The sequence below is a fragment of the Astyanax mexicanus genome, chromosome 15 (assembly GCF_023375975.1).
Source record: "Astyanax mexicanus isolate ESR-SI-001 chromosome 15, AstMex3_surface, whole genome shotgun sequence".
NCBI lineage: Eukaryota > Metazoa > Chordata > Actinopteri > Characiformes > Acestrorhamphidae > Astyanax > Astyanax mexicanus.
This window is the reverse complement of record NC_064422.1, coordinates 36577700-36595235: the sequence shown is the minus strand read 5'-3', so window position 1 is coordinate 36595235 and position 17536 is coordinate 36577700. Positions and strand designations below refer to the sequence as shown.

Below are 17536 nucleotides of genomic sequence, written 5' to 3'. Positions count from 1 at the left end.
GTAATGATAATAAACCAGGAGACTACCAACAAAGCAGTACTAGAAGGGCTAAAGGTCAATTTATACTAATTAATACCCCATTAAAATGGTCCTATGTGTAGAACCTCATCAGACATATAACTATGCGGCACAGACAGCAGCAGCTGTGATTGATCTGCTGAGCATTGAGTGAGCTTCAGTATGCAACAACAGATATGTTGGCAATACTTTGTAAAGTGACAGAGGCACAAATGACCAATTATATTCAGACTAAGAGGAAGACAGGTGAACACAATGGTTATTAGTAGTCAGGTGACTGAGAACAGACTGAGAACTGTTTCTGATTGGGTTGTGTGATACATATGCCCACACTTAAGCTCTTTACCCTAACAACCTTATTACTCATGTAATTGACATCAGTTTCATTGGCCCTTAAATAGACAACACAATATGCAGAACTATTATTAAATAATGTATAAAGTTTCTAGATTAGTATTAATTGTAAATGTTTGATGTTCTAAATGTTGTTTTTGATTAATTTAACATTAATTGTCCAGTTAATTGTCCAGTCCTATTTTTTTTATTACTATTATGGTAAGACATTTTCCGTTAATCCACAGTTTACACAGTGCCTGTTATGATAACTTTATATTTTAACTTTATATTAATAGTTTATCATCCCAGACTGATATATTTTTAGTATTGATATAATTACTTTAAAATTATAATTATATTATTAAATAATTATATAATTATTTATTATAATTTAAATAACAGTGAACATTTAAGTAATGCCTGTCATTTTTTTTTTTTTTATACACTACCGGTCAAAAGTTTTAGAACACCCTTATTTTTCTCCCCTTTGTGCATGCCACTTAAGCTCTTCAGGTCCAGTCAATAACCAGAAATGGTAGAAATCCAGTGTTCAATAAAGGGCACATTTATGCATTGTTAAATTTATGCAGAAAAACTTTAGTATATTGTAAAATATAATTTCTAAAAAAAAAAAAAAAACTGAAAACAAAACCATTTTATCAAACAATTAATTGGGTAACAGCTTACAGTTGGTAAACAACAATGGAAATAAACTGAACTTTGGAAGGGGACAAGTGGACAATTTACAAAGCCTTTATCTGTACTTTTTAGGCAAAAAACAAGCACTAAGCTGGTTTTCTGAAATTGGAACTAAAGACATGGGAGTTAATTACATATGAAAGTAGAGAAAATAGAATTTGTATGTACAAGTTATAAACAAACATTTACATCAACGTTATAAAGTTTTAACACATTTTAACCCTTGTGTGGTGTTCATATTTTTTGTTACTCGTTTACTTTGTTACTTGTATTTAATTCAGCGAAATTAAGCAATTTTACATTAAAATGCTTTACACATGCTTGCTTCACCTAAATTGCAAGCAATATAAACATAAGCTTACATGGTTAATATTTGCCCTTTACCTTTCTTATGTTACATTTCTTTCAAAAAGTGCTACTCTTTTTTGTTAGTTTTTTTAATAAAATGTTAAAGAAAATGAATTAAACTCAAGATGTGAGTTGAAAATTTGTTTAGTTTCAAATTTACAAATGAAGCAATGTTTATTACAAACATACTGTATGTAATATAAATGTGTGTGGGGGGGGGGTGTACAGTGTGTGTTTATCGAAAATGTGTTTTGATATATGTTTTTCACAAAAAATGCCAATGCCAATGAGGTTGAGTTAGAAAAAATATTTGTTTTGTATCATTTGATGAAAAATGAAAATGGGTCCCACAGACCCGAACACCACACAAGGGTTAAGACATGTATGTAGCTGTTGTCCGCTTCAAAATGAGAATGTACAAAAAAATTGGTGTAATATAAACAGATTGTTTTCAAACAATTTTGCTCTCAAAATTGATTTCTTGGATGCTGTTGTTGCTGCCATCATAACTGTTCTTTGTTTACACTCAGAATCAGATAATCAGATAGGATTTGTGTGAAATATATCCATAAAGTATATATATATATTTTTTTGTTTATTTACTGTTTTTTATGTTGGGTTAAGCTTCATATTCTATTTTTTTGCAACAAGCTCACAGCTCAGTCTGTGGCTAGCTCTTCACTGCTGCTGCTGGAGTGTACAGTCTCCTGAGAGTGTCTGTTTACTGCACAATTAACTAGCAAGGCTTTTCCCATGGATATTTAGTCACTCTAGTCTTGGATCCTCTGCTGCAGTGCTGGGCAGGCTGTTAGACTGCATACCTCCACAGCCAAGCCACCACAGACGCTGCCCTCATGACTTCCCAAACTGTTTCCCTCACCCTCAGTCCCTCCCTCCTCCCTCACGCCCTCGCTCAAGCCAGCTCTCTCTCTCTCTCTCTCTCTCTCTCTCTCTCTCTCTCTCTCTCTCACACACACACACTCACACTCACACTTACACACACACAGAGCCTTGGTGGCCATTTGTCCACGTCTCTCTCAGAGTAGCCCACACACACCCGAGCCTGAACCAGCATTTTCAAATAAGATTCACTTCAGTGAATAATATTTTCCCATTCTGCCCAGCGCAGATTAATTGACCAAAAGGAGCTGCTCACCGCTTTAGGCTTATAATTAGAGCTGGAAGTTGTAAGAACATTAAATATCCTATATGAGAGTAGATTGTATCTTAAAGTTAGGATACTGTATTATTGCAGGATGTCTGAAAATTAGAGTTTAGTGTTGATTAAATTACATATTTGCTATGATAGTGTTTAGAGTTGACAGATATTTGAATTTTTCACACTATGCACTTTTTTGTTGTTTTGTAATCAGGAATATTTTAGCGGCTGTGGTTTGTACACAACAAGAATGATCAGTGACACAGATTCACAAATAGATCTTTCACCAGGAGGAACACACAACAAGTGATTATTTGCTCCAAAAATGTGCTTTGTCATGAAAGCTGCAGCTAGTAGTAGGTGCAGTAACTTCCAGTCACAACGATTTTCAGCCTTTTTAGGTTTAGAGTCGTTGACTGATTCAGGTATTTAACCTGCTATATTTAAGGGCTATATTTATATTTTATATTATATTATACGCTATATTTATCCTGTTTGGATATGAAAATAGATTAAAAAAAAACTGTACATTGTAATTGCACTAGGAAGACTCTATCTATCAATACTTACCCGATGTGCAAGAGTCACGCCTGGCGCCTATAGATCCAGTTCCTGGACTACATTGCCCAGAATGCACCACACACTAACATCACACCCATTCCTGATCACATGACACTGCATATGACACCTCCAGGAAGTAAATCACCTGAATTCTAATCAGTTGTGTTTGGCAATATTTAAGAGACTCTTCTATCTGTTCTATATGTCATTTGCTAAGTACTGAGGGTTTATTCTCATACAACAAAATTTTCCACCAGGGCTGAACACACTGACCAGAGACAAGATAAAGAGTCCAATCGATATTTTTTTATAGAAAAAATACCAAAGAATAAAAATGGGTGCATAAAGAAATTAAAAATGTGTCTCAATAGAGGTGGAAAAGCCAATATCAGAAAAAAAAGATGGAAAAGTTTCTTTCCAAAGCTCTGGATTGACAGTGGCAGCAGGAGGTTAGTGTCTGGGCATGGGCTCTGGTACCAGACGGACGCTCTGCTGGTCAGGGTCCGTTGAAGTGCCTGTGGTAAAAGAGACAAGAGAGAGAGGAGATAGAGAGATTAACAAGGTGTGTTAAGTCCCTTTATAGAGAGTTTTGGCCACTGGCTGCCTGTCTTCATCATAAGTGGTGAACCGTATCTGCTGGTCCACAACAATGATGCTGAATCACTGTGTTATGGTTGATTCAGCACCATGGACAGCACTCATGTACTTCAGACTGGCTCATCTCTTTATCTATGTGGTGGGATCCAGATCATACTACACTGAAATAAAATATTAGTAAAACTTACTTTAAAAAAGTTTTAAATTTAATTTTAGATACATTTAAGTAACTTTAACTCGGTTTTTAAGACTTAAATGTTACATAGAGTAAATAAGTGAGCTGAACTTCACTCAATCCTTTCTTTTAGTAAACTTTACTTAATTTCTGCATAAAATATTACCTAATTACAATTACTTAATGTATGCAATATTACTCAGATAATTTATAATACATAATATATTATAATTCCTGAAATCTAAATATATTTTAGTTAAAACACACATATAACACTCTCTCAACACATGGATGGCATATAATGCATTTTTTTTTAGTATACGAAAAGAGACAGTTGAGACAGTGAGACTTGGTCTGTTTACAAGAAAAAATCTTAGAGATTATGTAAATATTTGAATGTGTGTTTTAACTAAAAATATTTGATTTTCAGGAATTATAAAAAACAAATATATATATCATAAATTATTTGAGTAATATTGTATAAATTAAGTAACTGCAATTAGGTAATATTGTATGTAGAAATTAAGTAAAGTTTACTAAAAGAAAGGATTGATTCAGCAAAAATAAATTGAGTGAAGTTTACTAAAAGAAAGGATTGACTGAAGTTCAGTTCACTTATTTACTCTATGTAACATTTAAGTCTTGAAACCGAGTTAAAGTTACTTAAATTTATCTGAAATTAAATTTACTTGAAAAAAAGAAAATGCAGAAAGTTGCGAAACCTTTTTAAACTGAATTTTACCCATCATTTTTTTTCAGTGTATGATGACTATGCTAAAACATAATTATCTTGCAATGTTAAGCAGCAAAGTAGAAGGTCTTAAACTGCCACACCCTAACTCCAGTTTTAGAGGGCTAGATTTCTGCATTAATCTGGCACCATAAGAAATGTATGCAGTGAAACATGGTGGTGGTAGCATGATGGTCTATCCTGGCATGTCCTGGATGACTTATTATAATACATGAAACCAGTTTTGAATATTGTTTTCTATCAGAAAGTCCTGACGTACAATCTCTGCCTGTTGGTTTGTGATCTAAAGCTCAAGCACAGTTGGGTTATGTACAGGGGTCGGACAACAAAACTAAAACACCTGTCATTTTAGTGTGGGAGGTTTCATGTCTAAATTGGAGCAGCCTGGTGGCCAATCTTCATTAACTGCACATTATTGCACCAGTAAGAGTAGAGTGTGAAGGTTCAATTAGCAGGGTAAGAGCACAGTTTTACTCAAAATATTACAATGCACACAACATTATGGGTGACACACCAGAGTTCAAAAGAGGACAAATTGTTGGTGCACGTCTTAATACATTTTATAATTTGTTATGCCTTATTTTTCAAAACAGACCAGAAAATAGACATTAAATGACAGTGTGCCTTATAATACGGTGCACCCTATAGTCCGAAATATTATTATTATTATTATATATTATATACTTTGCCATGATAGCAAGCGTGCAGGTCAACTCAGTTGTGAGGTAGTTCCATGTTTAAAGTAGCTGTTGTTCCAGGGTTTGGGATGCACATTTTTTGGGCGACTCTCAGACGTTATGGTTTCTCTTTCTCTTGACAGACAGACAGACTGCTGTTAGATAGTGTACGTCAGATTTAGAGTGTCAGCCTCGTGAAGCACCAGAGAAAGAGTGTGAGAGTGAGATCAATAGTGAGGCATCAATCAGAGGCTGTAAAGCTACTCTGCTGTTTAAATGTTAGTGCCTCTTCTCTCTTTTCTCTCTACTTAACTCATAATAAAACACTGACACATGCGTGACCTCTTCACTAAGTGCCAAGAGAACATTTATCTCTTTCTACACTTCTCAGCGTGGTGGCGTTCAGGTTGTTATTTTGTATAGAAAATAAATGGCTTTTAAAAGAGATTAAGCTCAATTCATCACTTGATGGCACTCGCCGCAACCGCTCTATGTTTAAAACTCCATTTTTAAAAAGAAATGGACAAGATCCAAGAAACGAAGGACACAAACCAAAGAAGAGTCCCTGGCTGAAGTACCTGGTAAAAAAAAAAAACCCTTATTGAATTTGGAGAGAAAATTTAATTGGGCATTTTGTTTACTTGCAGTGTCAACATAGCCATGGAAACAAAAAATAAATAAAATTAGACCAGGAAAGTCCAAATAAACATGAATTAAACTAATTAAACTGTTCATATTGTAGGTAATAAATGTATTCAATAAATACAGAACAAATTGTGATCTAAATATATTTCAGAGGTAATTTATTTCATTCTGTTTTCTATAGTTTCTTTATTCATAGTGTTCTACATTTCTCTTAATTTGTCACATCACTCTTATTTGATTGTTCTAATTTTTAAGCAGGACAATTAGTTGCTTGTTGATTTTCTTTATTTCTGCATTTTCTTTTGTTAGTTATTTATTTTATTACAAAGATGAATAAGCAAAAATCCATAACAAATGTCTAACAGTACATTTAGTCCTAAATGTATAGTAAGGAAGTAGAAGTAATTTACTGCTGTAATTAAGTACTAATGTACTGTATCTGTATCAACTGTTGATGTCATCTGCTGGTGTTGGTCCACTGTGTTATATCAAGTTTAAAGTCAGCGAAGTGTTTTTTTGGAAAATCTTAAAGCACTTCATGCTTCCCTCTGCTGACAACTTTTATGGAGATGCAGATTTCATCTTCCAGCAGGAATTGGCACACTGCCCACACTGCTAAAAGTACCAATTGGTCGTATATAATATTCTAATTTGCTGAGAGACAATTTTTTTTTAAGTTTTCATTGGCTGTAAGCCATAATCATCAAATAATCAAATAAATAATTAAAATAGATCACTCTGTGTGTAATACATACATATATATATATATATATATATATATATATATATATATATATATATATATATATATATATATATATATATATATATATATAATATGAGCTTCACATTTTGAACTGAATTACTGAAATAAAGTAACTTTTCAATTATTATTTTTTTTTTAGATGCAATAGTATATAAAAACTAATATCAGGTGGAAAGATAAAAAATATAGTGACAACAGCCACAGTGAGAAATGTGCAGCTAATTAGCACCTTGTAGGAGACAGATAATTTGGGAAAAGAATGCATGCTGGTGGCCTTCACACAGCTCCAGATAAGTGGGGAATATTAGTGATTTACTGCTACTATTTCAAATACAGGCCTGTGCAAAAGTTTAGTCACAACATAAGCTCTCTAGAGTCAACAACCTAGAGACAGTGTCATGGTATGCACAGAATTGCAGACACGTGCAGATACTGATAAAAATATATGTTTATTATAAAATAAACAGATGTAAACGTAGTCGATACAGAAACAATGGGTAATCACCAGTAAACAGAGCAATGAAGGCAAAACCATACCATAAAACGAGAAACAGTCCAGAGATCCAATATCAGAGGTAATCCAAGAGGCAGTAGTGAAAACACAGTCCAGGTAATACACAAACAATCCAGTATCAGAGGCAAAGGCAATAATCGGCGTCGAGAAAACAAAAGCAAGGTCATACACAAGATAAACTGAAGACAAGAGATATAGAACGCTTTGTAATGAGGAGAACCTACAATACGCGGCGTGGGTGTTTGTGTGGCGTGCACCTTTATAGTGCCAGTAATCAGTATTCGGGACTTCCTGGAGGAAGCAGGTGAGGTGTCACGTGATCAGGTGAGTGCGTGATGTCAGCGGGTGGTGCATTCTGGGTAGTGTAGTTGTTGACCTGAGAACCTCCGTTAGAGCTTGGTGTGGAAGGGACAGAGGAGCTAACAGCACCAGACGTGACAGTACCTCCCCCCAAGGGAGTCGGAACGGAACCGGAACGGGGACGACCACGATGACGTCCACCCGGCGGGCAGGGAGTACCGGCGGGAGGACCAGGCGTAGCCTCAGAGGTGCCGGACAGGCGGGGGTTGCGAGACTGGGAACCCCGACGCACCGGAGCCAAAGAAGAGAGTGAGCGCTTGGGACGCCCACGGGGTCTAGGAGCAGGCTTACCAGGGTGACCAGAAGTAAGGGCAGCATGTGCCCAGCCAATGAGTTGATCGCGAAATTGTTCGGGTACATAAATCTTGTGAGGAGGACAGCCCTCCGGAGGTTGTGTGTTAGTTAGACTCTGCTGAATGAGATCATCAAGTTCCCATCTAATAGCTGCTACTCTAACAGTGGGTGGCAGAATGTGTTCAGGCTCGGAAGCGCGGCATGTGTCGTCTGGGGAACTGAAAACACGGGATAAGGCATCAGCCTTAGTATTACGGTTACCTGGATGAAACAAGATAGAAAAATTGAAGCGAGAGAAAAACAATGACCAACCAGCTTGACAGGGGTTTAGGCGTTTAGCTGTACGGAGATATTCTAGGTTCTTGTGATCAGTTAGAACGGTGAATGGATGTGCAGCACCTTCCAGCCAGTGATGCCACTCCTCTAGAGCCAGTTTGACAGCCAGCAGCTCTCTATCCCCTATCCCATAATTACGCTCCGCTGGTGACATTTTCCGTGAGAAAAAGGCTATGGGATGTAGTTTAGGCGGTGAACCGCTGCGTTGGGAAAGAACTGCTCCTATGCCAGTATTAGAAGCATCCACTTCAACTACAAAGGGTAGGTCAGGATTAGGATGTTTGAGAATGGGGGCAGAGACTAAGGCGGCTTTTAACTTCTGGAAAGCTTGGTTAGCTTCAGGGGACCACTTAAGAATTTTGGTGGCATTCTTAGTGAGCGCTGTAAGTGGGGCAGCTATACTGCTAAAGTTTCATATGAAACGCCTGTAAAAATTCGCGAACCCTAAGAAACGTTGGAGGTCTTTGATGGATTGGGGAACAGGCCAACTAGTTACGGCGTCTACCTTAGAGTCATCCATGAGAACTCCCTGGGAGCTGATGACATAGCCGAGAAATGTGACTCTCTGAAGGTGGAACTCGCATTTCTCGGCTTTAGCATAGAGATTGTTTTCCAATAGCCTTTGAAGAACCGAACGAACGTGCTGAACATGAGATTCAAGATCGGGAGAATAAATCAAAATGTCGTCTACAAAAAGAGTGACATGTTTACCAATCATGTCCCTAAATACGTTATTCATGAAAGACTGAAATACTGCGGGGGCGTTAGCGAGACCATAGCTCATAACTAGATATTCGTAGTGGCCAGTAGTGGTGGTGAACGCTGTTTTCCACTCGTCCCCCTCCCTAATGCGGATCAAATTATACGCACTACGCAGATCGAGCTTGGTAAAATAAGAGGCCTGACGTAGCTGCTCGAGAGCACAAGGAATGAGGGGCAAAGGGTAAGCAAATTTCTTAGTGATGGCATTCAAACCTCTATAATCAATACAGGGTCTCAGTCCCCCGTCCTTTTTCTTTACGAAGAAAAAACCCGAACCGACAGGGGACTTTGACGGCCGAATGAAACCCTGAGCTAACGCTTCGGTAACATAATCATTCATAGCCTTTTCCTCATCGAGAGTGAGGGGGTAGACTCTAGCTTTGGGTAGGGTGGCACCCTCCACTAGGTCGATAGCACAATCATAAGAGCGATGAGGAGGTAATTTAGTAACGTTATCCTTGCTAAACACCTCTAAAAAATCTGAATATTCAGCGGGAATAACAACAGGATCAGAAACTTCAGGACTTTCCACAGAAGTGGACTGAATGATAAGACTATCCAAGGCTAAACAATGTTCATGACAGTGAGAAGACCAAACCGTGATATCCCCATCGCGCCAGGAGACAGAGGGATTGTGGGTTTTCAGCCATGGCATGCCCAGGATAACAGGATGCTCGGTGCAGGGAAGCACGAAAAGTGGCAGTTCCTCAAAATGAAGAGCGCTGGCTTGCAGGGTGATGGGTAGTGTCTGTAGAGTCACTGGTTTGGAGCGAACCGTCTTCCCGTCCACAGCATGGATGGATAAGGGACGCAGAAGTTCTCGGGTGGGTACGTTATGCTCCTTAACCAGGTCCAGACTGATGAAGTTCCCTTCCGACCCGGAATCTACAAGCGCTGAGACAGAGAGCATACCATCAGGCAATACAATATTTACTGGCAAAGAGAAACATTTGGAACGAAGAATTGTGGAGAGCACTCCACGCGCTGTCCCAGGGCTGGAGCTTTCACAGGTCGGGTCAGGAGACCACACTCAGCCTTGAAATGACCGGCCTCCCCACAATAAAGGCACAAACGAAGCCGGATCTGGCGCTGTCGCTCGTCTGGAGTTAGCTGGGTTTTCTGGATGTCCATGGGCTCTGGGACAGACAGCGCAGCTTTCTCTGGTGTGGGGGCGAGGGGCAGAGTCACAGGAGTGGGTAGAGCGCGAGGGCTGGTCTTGGGGCGGCGTGAGAGAAGTTGATCCAACCGGATAGATAGTGAGATGAGCTGGTCCAAGGTTAGCGAGTCATCTCTGCAGGCTAACTCCCTCTGTATATCTGGGTTGAGTCCGCATCTGAATACGTTTATCAAAGCTGCGTTATTCCAACCACTACCAGCTGCGAGAGTGCGGAACTCCAAAGCGTAGGAAGCCACCGGCTTCTGACCTTGCTTGAGAGTTCTCAAAAGTTCTCCATTAGACTGTCCATAACGCGAATGATCAAAAACTGAGCGAAAAATAGCCAAAAAGTCAGTGTAACTAGCCCCAGAAACTTCCTCCCAAATAGCTGTTGCCCACTCTAGTGCCTTACCAGAAAGCCGGGAGATAATAAAACCGATCTTAGCTTTATCGGTTGTGGGTGGGGAATTACTGAAAAACACGGAGCATTGTAAAAGAAAACCGCTGCATTTTTCCGGATTCCCATCAAAAATCTCCGGTTTAGACACGGAAAAACCAGGCACAGAGGATTTAGCGTTGGGCATAATGGTGTTAGCTAAAGGGCTAGGCTCAGTTAAGCCTCTGAGGTGAGCTAGCAGCTCAGTAAGTTGTTGCTGCTGCGTGGTTTGCTGGCGGGCTAGCTCTGAAACAGCTTGGGTCACACCAGCGAGCGTTTGCTGGTGCTGACCGAGTAGCCTCCCCTGGTTGGCTAAACCAGATTTAATAGCCTCAGTATCCGCTATCTGATCTTGTACGGCCGCGTATTCTGTCATGGTATGCACAGAATTGCAGACACGTGCAGATACTGATAAAAATATATGTTTATTATAAAATAAACAGATGTAAACGTAGTCGATACAGAAACAATGGGTAATCACCAGTAAACAGAGCAATGAAGGCAAAACCATACCATAAAACGAGAAAAGTCCAGAGTTCATACACGAGAGATCCAATGTCAGAGGTAATCCAAGAGGCAGTAGTGAAAACACAGTCCAGGTAATACACAAACAATCCAGTATCAGAGGCAAAGGCAATAATCGGCGTCGAGAAAACAAAAGCAAGGTCATACACAAGATAAACTGAAGACAAGAGATATAGAACGCTTTGTAATGAGGAGAACCTACAATACGCGGCGTGGGTGTTTGTGTGGCGTGCACCTTTATAGTGCCAGTAATCAGTATTCGGGACTTCCTGGAGGAAGCAGGTGAGGTGTCACGTGATCAGGTGAGTGCGTGATGTCAGCGGGTGGTGCATTCTGGGTAGTGTAGTTGTTGACCTGAGAACCTCCGTTAGAGCTGGGTGTGGAAGGGACAGAGGAGCTAACAGCACCAGACGTGACAGACAGACAGACAGGCAGATAATAGATAACAACATATTACATATTAAGTTTCATATAATGTGTAAATCAATACTGTGATTAATTAAACTCTATATAGACATCTTTTGTTCCCATGAACAGTTTATTTTTCTGCCACACTATTAGTTCTTGATATTTTTTTTATAGAATACATTTTGTGTTCAACTCTGCCTATAAGCCCCCCCCCCTCTCTTTTTTTCTACAACCTTACTGCTATACGTTTGCCTTTGTTATAGATGGAATTAATGCAATAAAGAACAAAAATCTTGCTAAATATGTATTTATCAATCTTGTTGTATAAAAATAACACTGTACAATAAGAAGTGCAAAATGAAATAACTTTAAATATAATGATTTAAAAGTGCTGCCTGTGTTTAAAATACTGCACATATTAAAGTAAGAACCATATAAGGCTTAATAACTGTAAAATATGTTCTTTTTCAAATCGTTTGTAAACAGCCACGTAAAATATTCTTGCCTTGTGGCTTCCCGTAGCTCTCCTATTGGTTGTTGATATTGTTCATGTCACTTTTTTGAGTGAACCAAGTCTCAAGACTTACAATAATATTAAACAATGTTGATTTTATATGAACCAGAACGCAAACAAGACTGATTAACATTTTCAATCCTAACCACCTTACACTGAACAATCGAGATGACGTGACCGCGACTCGACTCTAGCAAGACTCTCATGATTTTGTCCCGACTCTGGGAATTTGTCTGTGACATTGAAATCCCTTGAAAATTGTTAGGTGTAAGGTCAGGAACAGATGCTGCAACAGCAACAGTTGGAAAAGAGGCGGAGTCTGGCTTAAAATGTATCGGAGGAGGCTTGTGCTAGTCTCCACCCTCCTGGTGTTGAAACATTACTAGTGATGAGGCAGTCCCTCCAAAAAATTGTTTCTAATTATACATATAATTATTTAATTATTATAAAAACAAATAGAAGTTCATGACACTTTAAAAGTAATATGTAAATGCATTTCTTTGCTATTTTTTATTATCATCATCATAATTGTTTCATCATATAAATAGTCTTAAAATGAGAGTAAGTTATCATAACAGGCCTAGACCCTGTATTTGTGATTGGTTGGCTGAAGTGATGCTCAAGCTTCTACTCCACTGGTTTCCAGTAGATGCATTAGGTCACAAATTATGGCATTTATCTCAAGCAGATTCATGTGATTCAGGGAAAAAGCAATTGTGTCTCAGTATATATAGAATATATATATATATTGTTACAATATACGTCAGTGTGTGGGCGTGGAGTGTGCGCTAAATGCTTGCTGGTTGAGCATTTGAGCAGTGAGTGTGAATGATGATGAACAGACTGGAGAGTTGAGCAGTTATCCACTGCCTGATGTCTGCTGTCATTCAACATCCCTCCGCTGCCTCTCCATCTCTCTCCATCTCCTCTCAGCCTTCACTTCTCCCTCTCTCCCTCTCTCCAGCCTCCAATCGTCCTGCTCTTCACACGCTCCTTACGGTTAGCTCTGGCCTTCTCTGCCACCTCAACCTCCACCTCCACCAGCAAAAGCTCTCCACCTTCTGCCCGTCTAATTGATGAATGTACACCAAGTCTCCTCTTATCTTCCTTCCTTTTTCTCCAGAAAGACATACACATTCTCGCAGGGTGAAGGGCCTTTCGCTTCCTCTCTCCATCTCCTCTCTCTCCCTGCTTTACTCCCTCGTTCCCTCCTGCTCTCCTTTCCTTTATTATTCATTATATTTCCCCTCGGAGCAGAGAGAGAGAGAGAGAAAGAGAGAGAGAGAGTGAGAAAAAGAGAGAGAACGAGAGAGAGTTGAGTCGCCGCTAGCCATCAATGTACCTGAGAAAACTGGCAAGGGAAGGAGAGAGAGAGCGAGAACTGAGAGTGTGTGAGAGAGAGAGAAATGGAGAGAGAACAGAGAGCTAAGAGAGAGAGACGAATGTATCATGATATATAAAAAACAAGAGATAGATAGATAGATAGATAGATAGATAGATAGATAGATAGATAGATAGATAGATAGATAGATAGATAGATAGATAGATAGCGGAAAGTGTAAGATAGAGAACAGCAAGACAGGGAGATACAGAATGAAGAGTGACAGATGTAGAAAAAACATAAAAGCATAGACATTTAGAAAGAGATGTCGGAGAGAGAGAGCTCAAAAAGACAAAAAGATGTATACTGTTCAAGGAAAATGTATGGAGCCAAAAGAGAGAGAGAAGAAAAGCAAATGTATAGAAGGAAACATAGACAGATACATAAATAAAGAGAAAGAGAGATATGCAATTTAAAACAAAGAAAAATAGAGGAAAATAAAAATACAGCATCATGATAGAGAGAAAGGTCGAGCAAGAAAGAGAGATGGAGAGAGAGCTAGAGCAAAGAGACAGGTGGAGATATTAAAAGAGTGAGACCTAATAGAGCTAGGGCTGTACAGACAGATAGATAGATAGATAGATAGATAGATAGATAGATAGATAGATAGATAGATAGATAGATAGATAGTGGAGACATAAAAGAAAGAAAGCAAGAGGAAAAAAGATAAGAAAAGAAAGAGCTACGAGAGATAGAGATGTATGGAAGGAATCCAGAGACAAAAGAATTAGAGACGAATAAACACAGATCAATAGCTAGATAGATAGATTAAGAGAGAGAGAGAGAGAGAGAGAGAGAGAGAGAGAGGACTAGGGCTAAAAGAGACAGATGTCTAGAAGGGAAAAAATTGTAGAGTGTAAAAGTGAGAGCTAAAGAAAAGAGAGAGCGAGAGAAATCAAGAGATGTTTCCAGTGATGATCCTTGGACAGGAAAACTGTGAAGAGAGAGTGAGAGAGGAGGGGAGGGAGGGGATGTATCTGACCAGAGAGAAAGGAAGTGTCAAGCCTTCATAGGATGAGAAAAGAAGAAAGGATGAGTGACAGCGGTGGAAGAAAAAATGACAGACGGCTTTGAGAACATCTCTATAATGGAGCAAAATTGTAAAACAAAAATACATGAGAGATTTGAAGCAATAACAAAAGGATGTGTGAACAAATTGAGTGTGCGCTCATGAGCAAGAGAAGGAGAGGAAGAGAGAGAGACGAAGAGAGAGAGAGAGAGAGAGAGAGAGAGAGAGAGAGAGAGGAAAGATCTTGGACGGCTGGTGTTGCATGACAGACGCGCTGTGAGCTTTGAGCTGGCCAATCAGAGTGCTCGGTTTACCTAAGCTGCTGCAGTGGAGGAGTCAGCGAGGATTCTCCCTCGTGCTCTCGCACACACACACACTCGCGCGTGCACACACACACACACACACTCGAGAGAGAACGCGCACACACACACACACACACTGTCCACAGAAGAGAAAGAGTGTCATTCAGGGAGTAGAGCAGCAGGAGGAAAATGGTGCGAAAGGCTGAGAAAGTGCAGATTCACTCGTTCGTCCAGAGAGGAGATGCTTTTATGGATCCTTCTGATGAGGTACAGTAGACCACGACACTCGCTGTTCCTCTACTGCTGCTGCCTCTGCCGGGTGATCTGAAAACGGGATCCTCTGGGATTGATGGAGTGAGAGAGAGAGAGAGAGAGAGAGAGAGAGGTATTATTTTAGAAAGGCTATATATGTATGTATGTGTGTGTGCACAGAATACTGAGAGAGTGAAAAAGAGAGAGAGCGTGAAAGAGAGCAGATTATTTTTGCAAGTATGTAATGTGTGCAGTATGTATATGTTTGTATGTGTGCAGTAAACACTGATTGATCAAGGAAGAGAGAGAAAGTGACAAAGTAACAGAGAGAGAAAGAGAAAGAGAGAGTGTCTGTACGTATAAACTATCCACATATCTATATGTGTTTATGCAGAAGATACAGAGAGAGAGAGCAGTGTTATTTCAGCTAGAGTGTGTGTGTGTGTGTGTGTGTGTTTGTGTGTGCATGCAGAGAATACTGAAAGACAGAGAGAGAGAAAGAGAGAGAGAGAGAGATCATTCAAAAAGGAGGGATAGCCTATTTGATATCTATATGTTTGTAAGAGAGATGGACATAAAGAAAGAAAACAAGAAAGGAAAGATAGAGTGAAAAAAGAAGGAGCTGAGAAGGAAGAAGGAAGTAGCTTATATAGGGATGAGTGAGAGAAGAAGTGAGGAGAGAGAGAGAATAGAGAGAGCGAAAGACATTTGTATGCAGTGTGTACTTGTATGTGTGTGTGTGTGTGTGTGTGCATGTGCACTTTCAGACTGTGTTTCTCTCGCTGAGCTACATAAACTACAAGCTTCTGTGGAGTTGCTGCTCTCCTGTGGACTGGTGTGTATGATAGTGTGCATCTGTGTGTGTGTGTCGGTATGGCTCCGTCTGTCCGTGACTCTGCTGGTGTGGTCTGATCTGCTTCCTAACTCCTAACCAACACACACTCTCTCTCTCTCTCGCACACACACTCTCTCTCTCACACACACACACACACACACACACACACACAGACACAACGGCAGACGACGTGGCTGCTGAGAGGAGTAGGGCAGCAGCTTATCAGCAGCTTATCCTCCTTATGCTTTTAGCCAGGTTTAAATACTCATCTGCGCTGGTGCACCTTACACTGGTCTGAGACACACACACACACCCTAACACACACACACACACACACACACACACTCTCTCTTTTAACCACTTTATAGTGCTGGGTTAGACTGCTAGAGCCCTGCGAGAAGGTCGAGTTATTGTGATCTACATATGAGAGAGTGCAGGAGATACACAAACACAAACAGAGAGAGAGACAGAGAAAGACAAAAGGCAGAGAAAGAGAGAGAGAGAGGAGCAGATACACAGAGAGAAAGAGAAACACATATACAGAGAAAGAGGGACAGGGACATAGAGAGTGAGCTAGAGACATATATAAAGAGAGAGAGTGAGGGAGAGAGAGGTAGAGAAACATACAGAGATAGTAAGAGAGAGACAAAGGAAGGAATACACATACAGGGAGAGAGCGAGAGAGACAGTGAGACACATACAGAAAGAGAGAGAACGAGAGAGAGGGATACACATACAGAGAGAGTGAGAGAGACATATAAACAGAGAGAGTGAGTGAGAGAGAGGTAGAGAAACATACACAGATAGTAAAAGAGAAATAGAGGGATACATATACAGAAAGAGAGAGATGCAGAGAATGAGAGAGAGAGAGAGAAAAAGAGATACACATACTGAGATTGAATGAGAGAGAGATAGAGACAGAGAGAGAGAAAGAGAGAGAGATACACATACAGAGAGAGAGAAAAAGAGATACACATACAGAGAACGAATGAGAGAGAGAGAGACAGAGAGAGAGAGATACACATACAGAGAACAAATAAGAGACAGAGGCAGAGAGAGAGATACACATAAAGAGGGAGTGAGAGAGAGAAACATAAAGAGAGAGAGAGTAAAAGAGACACACATACAGAGAGAGAGTAAAAGAGATACACATACAGAGAACGAATGAGAGAGAGAGAGAGACAGAGAGAGAGATACACATATAGAGAACATATGAGAGAGAGACAGAGAAAGAGAGATACACATACAGAGAGAGAGAGCGAGAGAATGAGAGAGAGAGAGAGAGAGAGAGGCAGATAGTGAAGTGGGCACTGATGAATGCTAATGTTTGTTATTAGACGGCTGACAGAATGAATGGAGGGGGGATGGATTGGGGGGCCCTGTCCATCTGTGTGTGTGTTTGTGTGTGTGAGTGTGTGTGTGTTCCTTTTACCCAACAGTCTCATGTTCTTCACTTTGTCTTAAGCCACTTCAGAGACGTCTATGAATCCCCTCACACACATCCACACACACGCACACACAGACGCTTACACAGCGGCTCTCATCCACGAGCACACACACACACACAGACGACACACACAGAGGGAGCGCTGTTTACTGTTTAAAGGCGTGAAAGGATCGCTGTGGTTTGAGTTCACGAGCTGTGGGCTGATTGCGTGATCTTTGAAATGAAAGAGAGTAAGCGAGAGAAAGAGAGAGAGAGAGAGAGCGGGAGAACGAG

At 40.0% G+C, this 17536-nt stretch overlaps 1 protein-coding gene across 2 annotated transcripts in view; it reads left to right on the top strand.

The window, feature by feature from the left end:
• Nucleotides 1-17536, top strand: part of LOC103028344 (cadherin-18) — a 379608-nt gene that overhangs the window by 172053 nt on the left and 190019 nt on the right. Inside the window, exon 1 of one of the 2 annotated variants that reach the window (XM_049464276.1) lies at nucleotides 14785-14996. The exons of the other annotated variant lie outside the window; for it this stretch is intronic. The gene's annotated coding sequence lies outside the window, so the exon portion shown is untranslated. Of the gene's footprint in view, nucleotides 1-14784; nucleotides 14997-17536 lie in introns of those variants that run through there. 2 annotated transcript variants of the gene reach the window in all.